This window comes from Rhipicephalus sanguineus, chromosome 8, assembly GCF_013339695.2.
Source record: "Rhipicephalus sanguineus isolate Rsan-2018 chromosome 8, BIME_Rsan_1.4, whole genome shotgun sequence".
Taxonomy (NCBI): domain Eukaryota; kingdom Metazoa; phylum Arthropoda; class Arachnida; order Ixodida; family Ixodidae; genus Rhipicephalus; species Rhipicephalus sanguineus.
Window position 1 is genome coordinate 27,268,382 of NC_051183.1, and position 13,616 is coordinate 27,281,997.

The window sequence follows — 13,616 nt, forward strand, 5'->3', positions numbered from 1 at the left end:
TGTTCAGTAATGTTTTCTTTGCGGAGAGCGTTGATGATGAAATCGATCACTTTGTGTTTAATGACCCATTCCGAAAAATAGCTTCCCCGTGTGCCATAGAGTTAGAAGCCATATCATGTAACTATACAGGCAACTGTAGGCCATTATAGTACTGCGAAGATAAGGCAGAGTTGTGCAAATTGTTCTCGTTTAATCAGTATTTCGGGGAAATTTTTGTTTGGGTGACAACTTTAATATGACCTATAAGGATAATTTTTATAACGTTGCTATTGTAGGTTCTTGAGGCGAGGACGCACTGATAAGATTTCTGACTATGGTGTAACGGCAGAAGTAACGTCCGTTACTTTTTTTTTCTGTAACGGTAACGGTAACGAGTTAAGTTTTTTTATGGGTAATGCAGCGCGGTAACAGCGTTCCTTTTTCTTTAGCGTAACGAGTAACGTATTTAGTTACTTTTTTTCGGTAACGCATACAACACTGGTAGCTGGTATGGTATGATGAACTTTATTCGAGTCCTGAAGATCAACCCTTAGGTTGATGCAGGCGGCTGCCACGTCGGGACAGTAAGGTGTAACCTTACCGCCACATTGTGGGCCTTCTGGACGGCCTGTACTTGATCTGAAATAGCTCCACTGTGAAGGACTCTTTGCCACCAGTCTCTTTCCTTCTCACAGTAGCTGGTGTTTGCAAACTAAATATGATGATCGAAAGGACGAAAAGTCACATGGTTCCTTATAAATTTCCCCAAGTCGACTGTAAGGCAATATCCACGTTGTTCTCAGTCGACTGTATTCATGCATGCAAAGCAGTCGATGCTTAGCGCGAACAGCCAATTGTGCATGCATATTATCTTGGAACTGTGCAGTGTAATTAAAGAAACTTGGTCAACGGTGCGAACAAGACAGGCGATCAGGGGAAGATGGAGGCACGAAGTGGAGAGAGCGTTAAACAGGGAATTTCGCTGGAGCCAATGTTTGCACTAGTGTACTTGTCTTCGTCACGACAGAAGTCAAGGCAGTCGAGGCATTAAAGTCAACAACGTCAAGGCAACTGCTCCATGGACGACGACAAGTGCACTTCTCGAAACGTTAGCTCCAGCGACAATACCGGTTGAAAGATTTCTCACCAGATCGTTAATGGGGGCTATCGTACTCTTTACGACGAGCTAACTACGTGAGTTTGTCTAATTTTGTATTTGCTTCGCAATGTAAACTAATTAAAAAAAATTCTGCGGATGATTAGTACTTTCTAAGAATGAAGGCGAAAGCGTACTTGGACCTTCTGTTGATCTGCTGTTGAACTTTCCGCTGACGTACTGAGCCTTACGATGAACGCTCTGCTGACGTTCTGTCGAACTTTGTGGCGGTATTTCAGTCAGACTTTATATTGAAATTTGGTTAAACTCAGGTCGTAAATTGCGATTTTACTCCCCAATGTCCTTGGCGTCTAACATAATCCACGGTGCCTCATCTGGCTTCATCATTCAGCCGTTCTCTCTCCACTGTGCTCACGTAGCAACGGCGAGCAAAAGAGGACAGGTCGCCATTTCTGTCGTCTGACGGTACACACTCTTCCAGGCTGCATGCACTACCGGGCAATCATCGTTGGCGCTGCTAATGTTCATACCTCCTTGAGTACCCCGCCGGACCCGCTTGTTTCACACGCAAATAACAGGCCACCGGCTTCGTTTATAGAACCGCCCTGGGCACGTGTCCACCCCTTCATACGGCAACTGTGTACATAGGGATTTGATGCATGTGTCGTGTAGCAGTGGACGATGAAGGAGTGGGTCCCTCTCTCTACGCGAGTAGGGGGGTCCCACCACCTTTTTGCGAAGCGTTGCCTGAAGCACTACAGTGTGGGCCCTGGAATTATTCGTGCTTGAGCAGCGGCGTTCCTCACGCGCATGTCTTGAGGCACTGCAGTCTTCTATGAGGGCACGCAACCAGCCGCCTCGTGCGTGTCTAGACAACGCGTGAAGCTCAGGGGGAAATCCCGAGTCATATAAATTAAATACGGACATGGACTCGCTCTGTTATAGTCAGACGCCTACAGTGATTCGTGATCACGACTTTGACTCGTGGAGGTCAGGAAGCCTGGTTTTGTTTTTATGCGCGACATGTACGGAGTAATTGCGCCAGTAAATGAAGAATAGGTGAGCTGAAATTAGGCAGGTGAGATCATGTGATTGCACTAGTTGGGTCCTGTTTGTTAGCTGGTTGCCCCGAACGCGCGTAGGTAGCGTAGCGAACGGGTAAAATGCAGAGCGCAAATTAGGTACGGGGTGCAGAAGAACACGTAGCTCAGGTGAAGAGCGACTGCTGTGCTGCGCGTGTTCCTCTACGTCCCGGGCCTAATTTGCGCTCGGCAGTTCACTATTATGAATCAAATAGCCCAGCAACAAATTCTCCTTAAAAAAAATGAAAACGAACAGGTGTTGCGGTCCTCGGGAACTATCCAACATTCCGGTAAAAAAAAATTACAAGTGAGTGACTTGCATGACAAATGAACAACCAGAATATGAGCCGTGCCGCAGTCAGAAACCTTGCATCGTACTTGATATCTAATTCGCGTGAAACTTCGAACGGGTCTCCAGTTTTTTGTTGCTTTTTTGGTCTCATTAAGTGCAGATGTGAAATAACAGCTGTCAGAATTTTATTACAAGACTCTTGTACCAGCGTCATGCCAACTTTCGTCGAATACTCCACCGGCTTAGCACTCTTTATCTAGGACTAACGGCTTCACCGTTAGGCTTAGATAGATAATGTTAACGAGTATGCGATCTACCACCACTTTATGGCGCTGTAGCCTGCATGGTGTGAGATAGGAAATCTTCGCGCGAGAATTCTCAACTGCCCTATGGCGTTACCCTCGAACGTTGCGAAAACACATTAAAAAGTCTCTGAGGCCATTCACAAGTTCCACTTGAAGATCGCGCTCCGAGATAGCCGACGGCGCAGCGTGGACAGGAAAACATCGGCGTTGCGTAAAAAAAACAAAGATAAAAGAGAACTTCCATCCTGTTTCGACCTCTTAGATGGCCATCAACTCTACGCCTCGGCTTCTAAATCAGACCAGTTTTACGGCCTTCTTTTTTTAATGCTTGTTTTTGCGATTCTAAATCTGGCACTGGAATTCACATCGTAAGTGGTGACTCGAAATCACCACCGAGACACTCACGAACCCACGGAGATGCATTTGTCAGTTCCTGCTGCCGTTTCAGGCTAGCAGCGAAAAACAACAGCGGACGTGTAGATACACTCCGCGTCAATATATCACTGTTTAATTAGATCTAATTCGGCTTTTCACATTCGGCCCATGCCACCGGAGGGAGTGGTTTCGCAGCGCTGTAGAAACCATATAACTTCTTCGCTTGCGTTGCGCGCATTATCGAAGCGCAGAGAATGTATGTGAGACGATACCGTCTCAAGTGCCTCTAGCGTGGAGCTCTCGGTCACGTCCCGAGCGTCACGTAGAGTATATAGCCGCTTGTTGCCAAACTTGTAGATTGATATCCGCTGTCAGCGGGACCAGTTTTATAGTGTCGCGTTGAACGAATGAATGTGCGCTACGCTGCCGTAAGCGCCATTCGTGAAGGCTCTCGCGCGGAAAGGAAGCGGCTACACTTGCCGTACAGGATGAACTCGCCAACAACTTCGTTAATAACCTCACTTAATTCGCTGTGTCGAAGTGTGCAGCCTCTAGCGCAGAGATTCAAAGCAAAAAGAAGTTGACAGACCTACTAGCTAACGCTGAGGATAGCGCAGCTGACTATACACGAAAAGGTTCAATGCCATTTGTACGTAATGGCATTCGGCACGTCAAATAACACTAGGGGCCTGTGCGCCGCGACGCGGCAGGAAAAAAATGTCATGTTCATATGATAGCAATCGCGATGCTAGCGAAAACTGGATTGACCTAACAATTTCACAACTTGTGTGAGACATGTGTTAACATGTATATCAAGTATTAATAAAAATTGTTTACGGCATATGTCTGTCACATTGCGTTGACACCATCGGAGGCACGCAAGCAGAACTTCAACAGCGTCGAGGACACCCAAACTTTTAATAGCGAATCGGTTGAATTCTCTGGCAAAAAATAAAAAATTAATCTTGAAAATAAGAATATATTAATTGCTATAATGAATTATTCATGTATTAATATATATTTGCGGCACCTCTTCGGTGACAGTGCACATTCGCGACAGAAACACATTCGAATGCGTTCATAAAGCTCATTCGTTTGCACAAATCATTTTCGTTTAATGAGTGTCCCCGTCTGTCACTCAGTTAACCACATGAAACGGAAATTAGGTACAAATGGCATTAAAGTCTCTAGTGCGACAGAGGTTTATATAGAAGCGTATGCTCTCAAGAGCCCCTCATGAACTACTTCGAAATTCTTAGTCGATCGCATTGCCCTGCTATCATCATCATTATCAGCCTATCTTATATCCAATGCTGGTCGAAGGCATCTCCCAATGATGACCAATTCACCTTAAAGAACAGTGCTAACTGTAGTCTTACGCGTGTATAGGCTTTTCCAATTGCTTCTGCCGGGAGCTCGGAAGAAATAACGCCCCAAATGGGCAGCCTATGTGACCGTGTATCTTCCTAATGGCAGGGCAACGAAAGGGCCGCATAGAAATGCCATACGCCGCTTACTATCGCATAGGTATATGGTCTACGTGCATTCACATCTTGGCCTCACCTTCCGGAGGTGCATCACACTGAACAGCATGCGTCCCGCTTATAACGAGGTATCGCACCTGCTTCCGCTCTCGCCTCGCAGCCGCACCTTGCCTACCCTTAATGGTGAAAACCTGCGACAGCCTTGCGAGAACATTGGCAAGCACGAAGGAAACAATGAGAGGAGGGACGCGATTAACGCTCGGTTCCCTTTGTGAACCCCATACGTAGAGTGCCTAATCTTAAGCCAGGTGGGCTCGGGACGAAAATGAGGCGCAGTGAGGGATTAAGCCAGGTGCAGTCGCGATTTACCTGAACGCTACAGCTTTGAAGGTAGCGATTCAGCGATACGCTTCAGGCTTCGCGTAAGCACATATGAAACTTTTGAAATAGCTCCATGTTCAGTTTGTGATGCGGCTCGTCGTTGCTCCTTATACGTGGTAAAATAAATTAGGGCGTGTAGCAGCGGACACGAGAGATAGTGACAATACAAATTCCGCCGTCAGTTTTTTGTCTATTTTCTCTTGTGTCCATACATGTATGCACACTTTATACTTTCTTCTAAGGGTCAGTCCCAACCAACTTTAGTTCAACGTTTTGTCGTTATAGGTTGCTATAAAATTTTTTTGTAGTTTTGTTATAATATAAGCCGTCGTCACCGAATGCAATGTGTAGGGAAATTTTACTTTAATATGCACCGCCAGAGGCGTAGGTTTCCAATTAGCTCAGTGACGGGGGGGAAGGGGGGTTCACGTAGGACTACCTGTGTACTGTCTAGCAAGGGGAGGCGAGGAGGGGTGTGGTGTACGCGCGCACTCTTGCTTCCCCCCGCCGCCCCGTAGCTGTTCACTTACGTTTCTGTGCGCCAGTGACAAAGAATAAAAACACGTAAAATCAGAACAGGTTACTTTGGTCTCACGTCGTGGCTGTAGAACGTCATAATAAACTACACTGACGCGCAGTCACCTACATTCAACACAGCACGAACGAGCCACCCAAACGTGTACTTAGCACGGGGTTTATCCTGGTTACTAAATACCTAGGTTAAGAAATGAGAGCTTAGTGAACAAGGCCCCCGTGTGGAAGCCGGAACGTTATTGTATTTTTTAACAAAACCTTTTTGGTTGGCGTTCAGTGTTTTTATTTCTACCATTTTAAGAAACGTTTCCTCAAATTCCGGCGTGTTAGCTCGAAATGTGTACCGTGCACACGTTTAGCAATATCCGAGCATTTCATGATAAGGCTTTATTTCTTATTCTTGACATCCTATATGCCATAGATAGCTGCGCAACCCTTGAAATGGCCACAATCAACTATATCTGCTAACCACAAATGAGCTTAACGAAAAGTATAGTACAAAGAATATAACGATATACGTTGACGGAGCACAGCTGTACCTTTGCGGGTCAACGCTACTGCAGCCGGCTGGTTCCTTGGCGTTGACAATTCGTCACGACCCAGCTATGCATCTGGCTTTAGAGATCTGCTGCGCCCGAGTGCGCATGCGCTCGCGTGTCCAGATTATCTCGTTTATCCGCGCTGTTTCTCTCTACCGCCCATACCAGTTTGCACGTGCCGCCTTGCAAGTGCTGTTCCCGTATTTGTTTATTTCGCCAAGTCACTCGCGTGCGTGGAGTACATGAATGAGGGAAACCCTGAATGGGATGCCGAGGTGCTACGCGCGCGCGAAATTCAGGCCAACGTATATAAGCGCGGCGAACCGTGGCGTCATGCTCGCGTGCTCACGTTGATTGGGCAGCGTTTAGAGTCCCCGCATGAGAGTACACTAGAGCGAGTAAATTACGATGGTGATGTAGCTCAGGGGGGCCTGCGGATTCACGGTGCCCATTTTCCAGTTGTTTTGTTCCAGATCTGCTTTTCATTGCCGTAGTATTTTGGTTCTCCAAACGATATCAAGTTCAACAGCTGTTCATGATCGTGGTAAATGTCTTCTCTTCCGGTCAAGTATCCCTTCTCTTCCGGTCGGGTTGACGCCAAGAAGGCGACAATCTCTCCTATAAACATATCAACAAAAACATAACATGAAACCTAACCCCGGTAACCGGCTTGCTAACCTCCTGCAAATGGGTGGGGAATTAGGGGTCGGAAAGAGGACAGAGAAAGAGAGATAAAAACGAAAAAAAAGACGCACACGTGCACACGGAGGCAGGGCATTCTAATGAGAGCCGTCCTGATAGGCCAGTGGAACGCAGAGAGCGCAGTAGCGCATGCACGGCCTTCTTCTGTGACGTCAGGTCCTGTCGATGACACAGGGACTCTTGCTCCTAACAAAGGACGGTCGTCCAACTTGTCAAGCGCGTCGCCAGGAGGCTGTCCCTACGAACAGTACTGCGGGCGCTCGCACAGGATATGCAGCATAATCGTTTCTTCACTGACGCAGTGGTCGCAGGCATCGGTATCGGCAGCGTGTACTAGCCGGTACTATACGTTCTCGAACCAAATTCAGTGTTGTTTATGTCGACTACATGGTTAGACACATACGTACTTGCACAAAAATTTAAGCGCGACAAGTTTGAGGGAAGGATGAAAACAAAGCAATCCTTTAAGAAAAAACCTATTTACATCATGTTAGTCCAAGTCCACGCTCCCGTCAAAATAGAAGGGCGGTGTTTCACAAGTCGGCACGTGGCCGCCACACCACGTACCGCACGTTCACCTTTCGGAACCATACTATACTATAAGCAACGTTGTACCCCGCTAGGGAGCAGTACAGTTTCCTTCCGCTGGCGGGCGTTCAATCATACACCGGGGAAAGAAAAGGCTTCCCGTCGGTTTACAAACGTCGTCCTCCTCCTTCTCTTTCCTTTCGCACATGAGGTGAGCACAAACAAGTTTGAGGCTTCCGCTGTCCCGCAAAACTCGAAGGGTTTGCCGCTAGTCCTGCAGCGTCTCAGCGGGACACACTGCCAAGAGATCCACCGCTCCAGAGGAACACTTCCTTTCAACTGTACGCCACAACACCCTGGACAATGTGACGTCCTCTTCGACAAGACGGCTGCACTGCTTCTTTTGTTTTTAATGGCCTCCTAGAGGGGATGCGGGCCGACCACGAGCCAACAAACAAGCGTTTCTTCAACCATACTCATTCGTGTACGAATGGAGTGTCATCATTCTGCCAAAAAAAGCACCGACATGTTTTCTGGAAGCATCGGAACTGTGTGAACTACTGATCGTTGTCAGACACCCCATCTTGTTTGTGAGGACAGATCCTTGTCGCACCTTCGGTTGTTGTTTTTTGCTACACTTCTCCCTCCAACTCAGACCAGCCACCAGACAGTTATCCTCTGCTTCATCTGCTCTTGTCTTTGTCTCTGTTGTCTATGACATACTGACTTCACTCAGGCTGACTTTTCTTAAGCCTACAAACTGGCTGGGGTCCTTCTCATACCTTTCGTCTTCATTTTGTCTCGCTTCTTTGTGCATAATTTCACCCCCTCCTCAATCAATGTAGAGTAGCCAACCCTAGAGTTATCCTGGCTAGCTTACCTGCGTTTCAACTCCTATTGTCTCCGTCGTCTATGACAGACCGTCTTCACTCTAGCTTTCATAAGCCGCTTGCTGGTTGCGGGGGTGTTGGAACGGGCCCCCGGAACATATAGACTGACACGGTCAGCGATCCGTCATATGAGGGCTACCTGACATGCCACTTTATTAAGGCGGTCAAGGTACGAGCTTGGCGTGTGGGTATTGTGGAGTCTAGACAGGAAGCTGTTATTTTTTCCGCCCCTTGTTTACTCCAGAGCTGTCCGCGCAAACCGCCGGTCCAGGAGAGACGAAGTGGGTGTCTTTTCACTCGTGGAAAAGGGAGGCGACGCCAGGAGAAATGACCCACACGCTGGATGCTGACACCACACGTGGTGGCCTTGAAGTCCCATAAGTTCGAGTATTTTGACATTCCGTTGCAGCACCTAGCGCACAATAAAAGGACAGGACCGAGTGACAAACGATGAACACAAGCGCTACTTCCAACAGATTTATTTTCAAAGCGCCACACTCATGTACATTGGTTTGATGAAAAACCTCAGCAACCACATTTGTCACATTTGACATCAGATGATATGAACAGTGCGAAATAAAAACCGGCTAAAAACTTTAAGTTTAATAAGTGATTTGCATTGCCGTTGATTTGTACTAGCGCCTGTCTTCGTCGGTTGTCACTCGGTCCGTGTCTCGTTGTGCGCTAGATGCTGAAGTGGTGGCTTTGTATCGATCCGCCCATAGAGAACCCATGGAGGCCGCAGCTTGTGGAAATAATGCATAAAATTTGCGGAATTAAATAGGTAATTACAAGAGGTAATAAGCTCAGGCGTGTACGTGTATTCGCATGCACACTTTATAATAGTATTCAAAATGCATAATACCTACTTCAACCTGGAATGCGATAATGACACAAATTTCATATTGAGAAGAGCTTTAAGGTGGGCTAGTTGGTGTTGATTCATCTTCAAAGGTGCGCTTAGTGAACACAAACGACACAAACGAAAAATTACAAACGACACAAACGAAAAATTTTGAAACACTGTCCAGCACTTCTGATTACATCACTTAAAAATCACTTAAAAAAGAACGTGTATCATCATCATCATCATCATCATTAAATCTAAGTTGGAATAAGGATGATTTTGAGCACAACAGATAGCTTTGAAGAGTTCACTGCATACAGTACTTCTTGGCGACTGCAACAACCTTTGACCCCTGCAGAGGGAGTTCAGAGGTCCCTGAACCCCTTCCGGCAGCGGATGTTTTCAAGTTGCCCCGAGTTATTTACGAGGGTGGCACGGAGGGGAAAGGGGGAAAGCACGTATGGCGTCCCTGGTAACGATGAATCAGGTGCACTAAGCGAGCGGTGCCCGGCGGTGGTGCTTTATTAGGCGCCGGGCCCGGCGGTATGCGCCCTGCCCTTCCGGCCTAACGTAACCTTACCTCGCCTCACCTTGCCTTGCCGGGCGGTTTGTGCCGCAGTTATCTCGCTACAGGCCGCACGCAGTCTCGTTTTGTTGAAATGTACGAAGCAACATCAGACAAAAGTCCTGTTAGGACCACCACCTCGTCATCAGCGCGATCATTCTGAAAGCACTGAACAAGTTTTTGCGCGAGACACAACTCGACAAGCAACTGTGAATAGTTTTTGGACATTCAAGAATTTGTTTCATCACCACCTTCCTCCTTATCATCAACACCTTCTCTCTCCCCTCCCCTTTCCTAACGCTGAGTAGCAGGCCAGAAGATTGATTCAAGCCGACCTTTCAGCTTTTCTACCACAATAAACCTCTCGCTCTCCCCCGAATTGTGCGCCGAGAATTTTGCCTAATAAACGAGGTTAACGAGGAGGTAAATTTCGGGCACTGAGCTGGTTGCGTTTCGTCATCTCTACGCTGCATTAGGCAAAACGACGCAGTTTCGGCAGAACGCACAGTCTGCGTAAAAAAAGAAAAATAAAAAGTAAAGCTCACATGGTTTTTTTATCCATTCGACTAAGACTACTCAAAAGCGAAAGCCATCTTCTTTTTTTTCTCAGTCGATGTATGGATCCTCCCCGACCCCTGTGAGAAGTTTCCTGCACCTAATGTGGTTTTGCACTACTGTCGTGATCGGTCCACCCTTGAGCAAGCGACGACAATTTGTGATGACGTCACAAACTTTGGCGATCTGTGACGTCGCGATAGCGTCATATGGTGACGTCACCACGTGATGTTGACTTTTTGCATCCCTCGTGTTGACGCCGCCAACGCCGCCGACAGTCAATTTTCGCGTTTGACGAGGCATCTAAGGATTTCGTCTTAAGTGTTTAGAGACCATTAGGTTAGACAAAAGTGAATTTCCCAGCAATCTGTGACTGTATTCGGTCGAACTTCACAGCACATGTCGTTGCCGCGTTTTAGAACAGGCTGTAAATGTGAATTCAAGGCTACCTCCTGAAGCAGCGGGAATATTCAGCTTTTATTGTGTGGTGTATGGTGCATCAATTTTTGACGTTGACTGCACACGACACTTTGGTATTTTATAGATATTCCTATTTGTGAAATCCTACCGTTTACGGCTACTAATGTTGCCAACAGTAATTGTTATACGTCTTTAACGTCGAAAACATGTTTCCTTGGGCGTTCCGCATACCGAAGCCATGATGTCACCACGAGGCACGTCGTAATCGGCACGCCGGGTTAATTCTGAGCAAGTTGGCGTTCGAATATGCGCCCATTGTACGGTATACAATGAGTGTTTTTGTATTCCGTTAATATCAGGATAAGACCTCCATGGTTGGCCTCGAACCCGCGACCTTCGTCCTCAGCAGTGCAATCAGAGCTACACTGATTTTCCTGCCGGTAAGTCAGTATATATAAGCACATATATAACCGGTACTGCCCAGCCATTATTGAGTGAATGACCTCTGTCCGATGTTTTATTCTGCTGCGGCACCTCTTGCGCAATGTCGTGGTCGTGTACTTCATAATGAACTCGCTATATACCCAACCCGCCTGATATGTATAGCCATTGCGAGTCTGAGAGTCTACTGTAGTTGTCATTTAATTTACCGAATCTCCGGGACGCGTTGTTCAAAGAGCAAAAGAAAAAAAAAGAGAGAAGGAAGGGATCTCAAATAAATGCAATCATAGTCGAAACGTCGCCGCAACCTAGTAAATTTTACATGAACAGCTGGAAAATTCAGTGCACCACTGGCAGGAGCTATCTGAAATTGACTGAGAACTCGCAGGTGTTTCGAATTCTACGAACAGGGCACACACAAAGGTAGCATCCGCTTTCAATATTTTTTTCTGCTACAGTGCTGCAACTAAGAAAATGAACGAAGACACATGTCATGATATGGCAACTATATGTGTGTGTGTGTTATTTTTATTTTTGCCCACTCTGCCTTGTGGAAACGTGCGCTGTCTTTGGCTCCGTACAGCGGCCTCTGCTTCCGATGTGGAGGTCTAAAGGTGAACAAGTCTATAATGTATACCAGTCTGCCGAAGCTTCGTAGACATACAAGTGCTTCGCTGGCCTTATATGCGCTCTTAATTTCATTCCCTTCAAGTTTCAGCTGTATTGGTGAGACGTAACTGAAGATATCTCTTGCTTACGTTAATTCAACAGCATTACAAATAAATAAAAGAAAAGTCAAGTATAACAGAAGCTTGTACTATAGTCGGATACAACTTAGGAAGTCTATAGGGAGGCCCCGCATAGACGACAGAAGCGGGGCAGCCGATCGCCTACGCTATTAAAGAAATAGTCCCGCTCATGCACTCGGCAATGTTCTCCGAAGGCGGAGTCATCGCCATCAGGCTCACGACGTAAGCCCGGAGTGCTCGCCCATTGGTGCAGGTGCCGCGCACTTCTAACGTTGTATCCGTATCCGACTATAGGCCCGTGTAGACGGTATCAAAGCTCACTGACGTCACGGCAAGGTGTTCTCCTTTAAAGCAAGTAATACACCGAGAAATGAAAGCACACAAAGACCCGGAGGTTAGTCGGATACAACATTAGAAGTCCGCGGCATTTCCTGCTCAAAGCCGGATGCACACAAGCCTGCACCAAAGGGTGCGCACTCCAGACTGACGTCATGAGCCGGATGGTCGGTGGCCCCGCCTTCGGAGGACATTGCTGAGTGCATGAGCGAGACTATTTCTTTAGACGCGGAGGCGATCGGCTGTCGTGCTTCGGTCATCTGGGCGGGGCCCCTCTAGACTTCTTAAGTTGTATCCGACTTGGTTGTCTAGTTTTTTACTCGGCACTTGGTGCTGGGCTTAAAGAGGCTAGACGTTTCAGCTTCCACACAGAAGTCTTAATGACGTAAGAGGGCTGCTTGAAATGACGTTATGCACAGTGGGCAAATATTACATACACACTTAAGGCCGTTCAGCGAGAAAGAAATTCTCGCTTTCCTTCCGCGATTTCCCAGTTGAACGACGTGATATGTTTCTATGTGTTCTGCCGATAGCGTAACTGTAATCGTAGTATTCTACCACTCTAAATGGCTCTTTTTACTGCTCTACAGACACGGCCAGCAACGTAGCACTTTTTTCTAGAATTATAATTCTCCAAAAGTGTGCGGAACACGGTCACTCTTCATTCAATTCTCACGGTGGTCTGCCTTGTTTCTGCGAAGCAACCGTTATAACACCTCTCCTTCTCTCTCTTTCTTTCTTCTTTCTCTCCATTCTGTGCGCGTGTCGCTGGGAAGTGGTGGCACGGGTCAATTACACAGCGTTGACCGAACTGTCCAAAAGCGTTTCCACCGGCAGTCATTCTATTCCCACAACTGGTCCACACAGAACGTGTGTGTGCTCCCCGCTCCGCCCCATTCCCCAGCCTTAAAAAGCACTCACTGCAAAGGCCGGCAGAAAAAAAAAAAAAGCACGGCCGTTGAAAAAGGCCCCAGAATCCAGTGGCTTCACCTGCTCCCGGTTACAACGTTAAAAAAAGCACATAAAACTGAACAACCGAAGGCGTGTTACTCGCAGACTCGCCAAATTCGATTCTGTTCCGAGGCGAACTAAAGAAAGAAAGCGAGGCTAGGCAAAACAAGCCAAGCAAGGCAATGCATGCAGGTAAGCAAGTGTAAGCAAACAAAAACAAAGCAAAGTATACGCTTGTCGCTTCGTCAGCCCGCGGATGCCTGCAGACCACGAAATATAAGGCAGCGAGAGTGGATATAAAGCGAAATCCACCTTGTCGAGCTGAGGTGGTTCATTCGCCTCGTACGAGAACAAAAGGACAGCTGATGTCCGCAGGCGCTGCCGTGGTTCTTCGCGCATGCGCGCACGCGCGTGCCGTGTAAGACGGAAGGGGCCCTACGGCACGCGTCCGTTACACCACCGGCACACGCGCAGGTCACCGTTACCACCGGGCCGCCGTGGCAGAAGGAAATTGCCCCGTCCCGCTGTAAACGGCAAGGTCCCT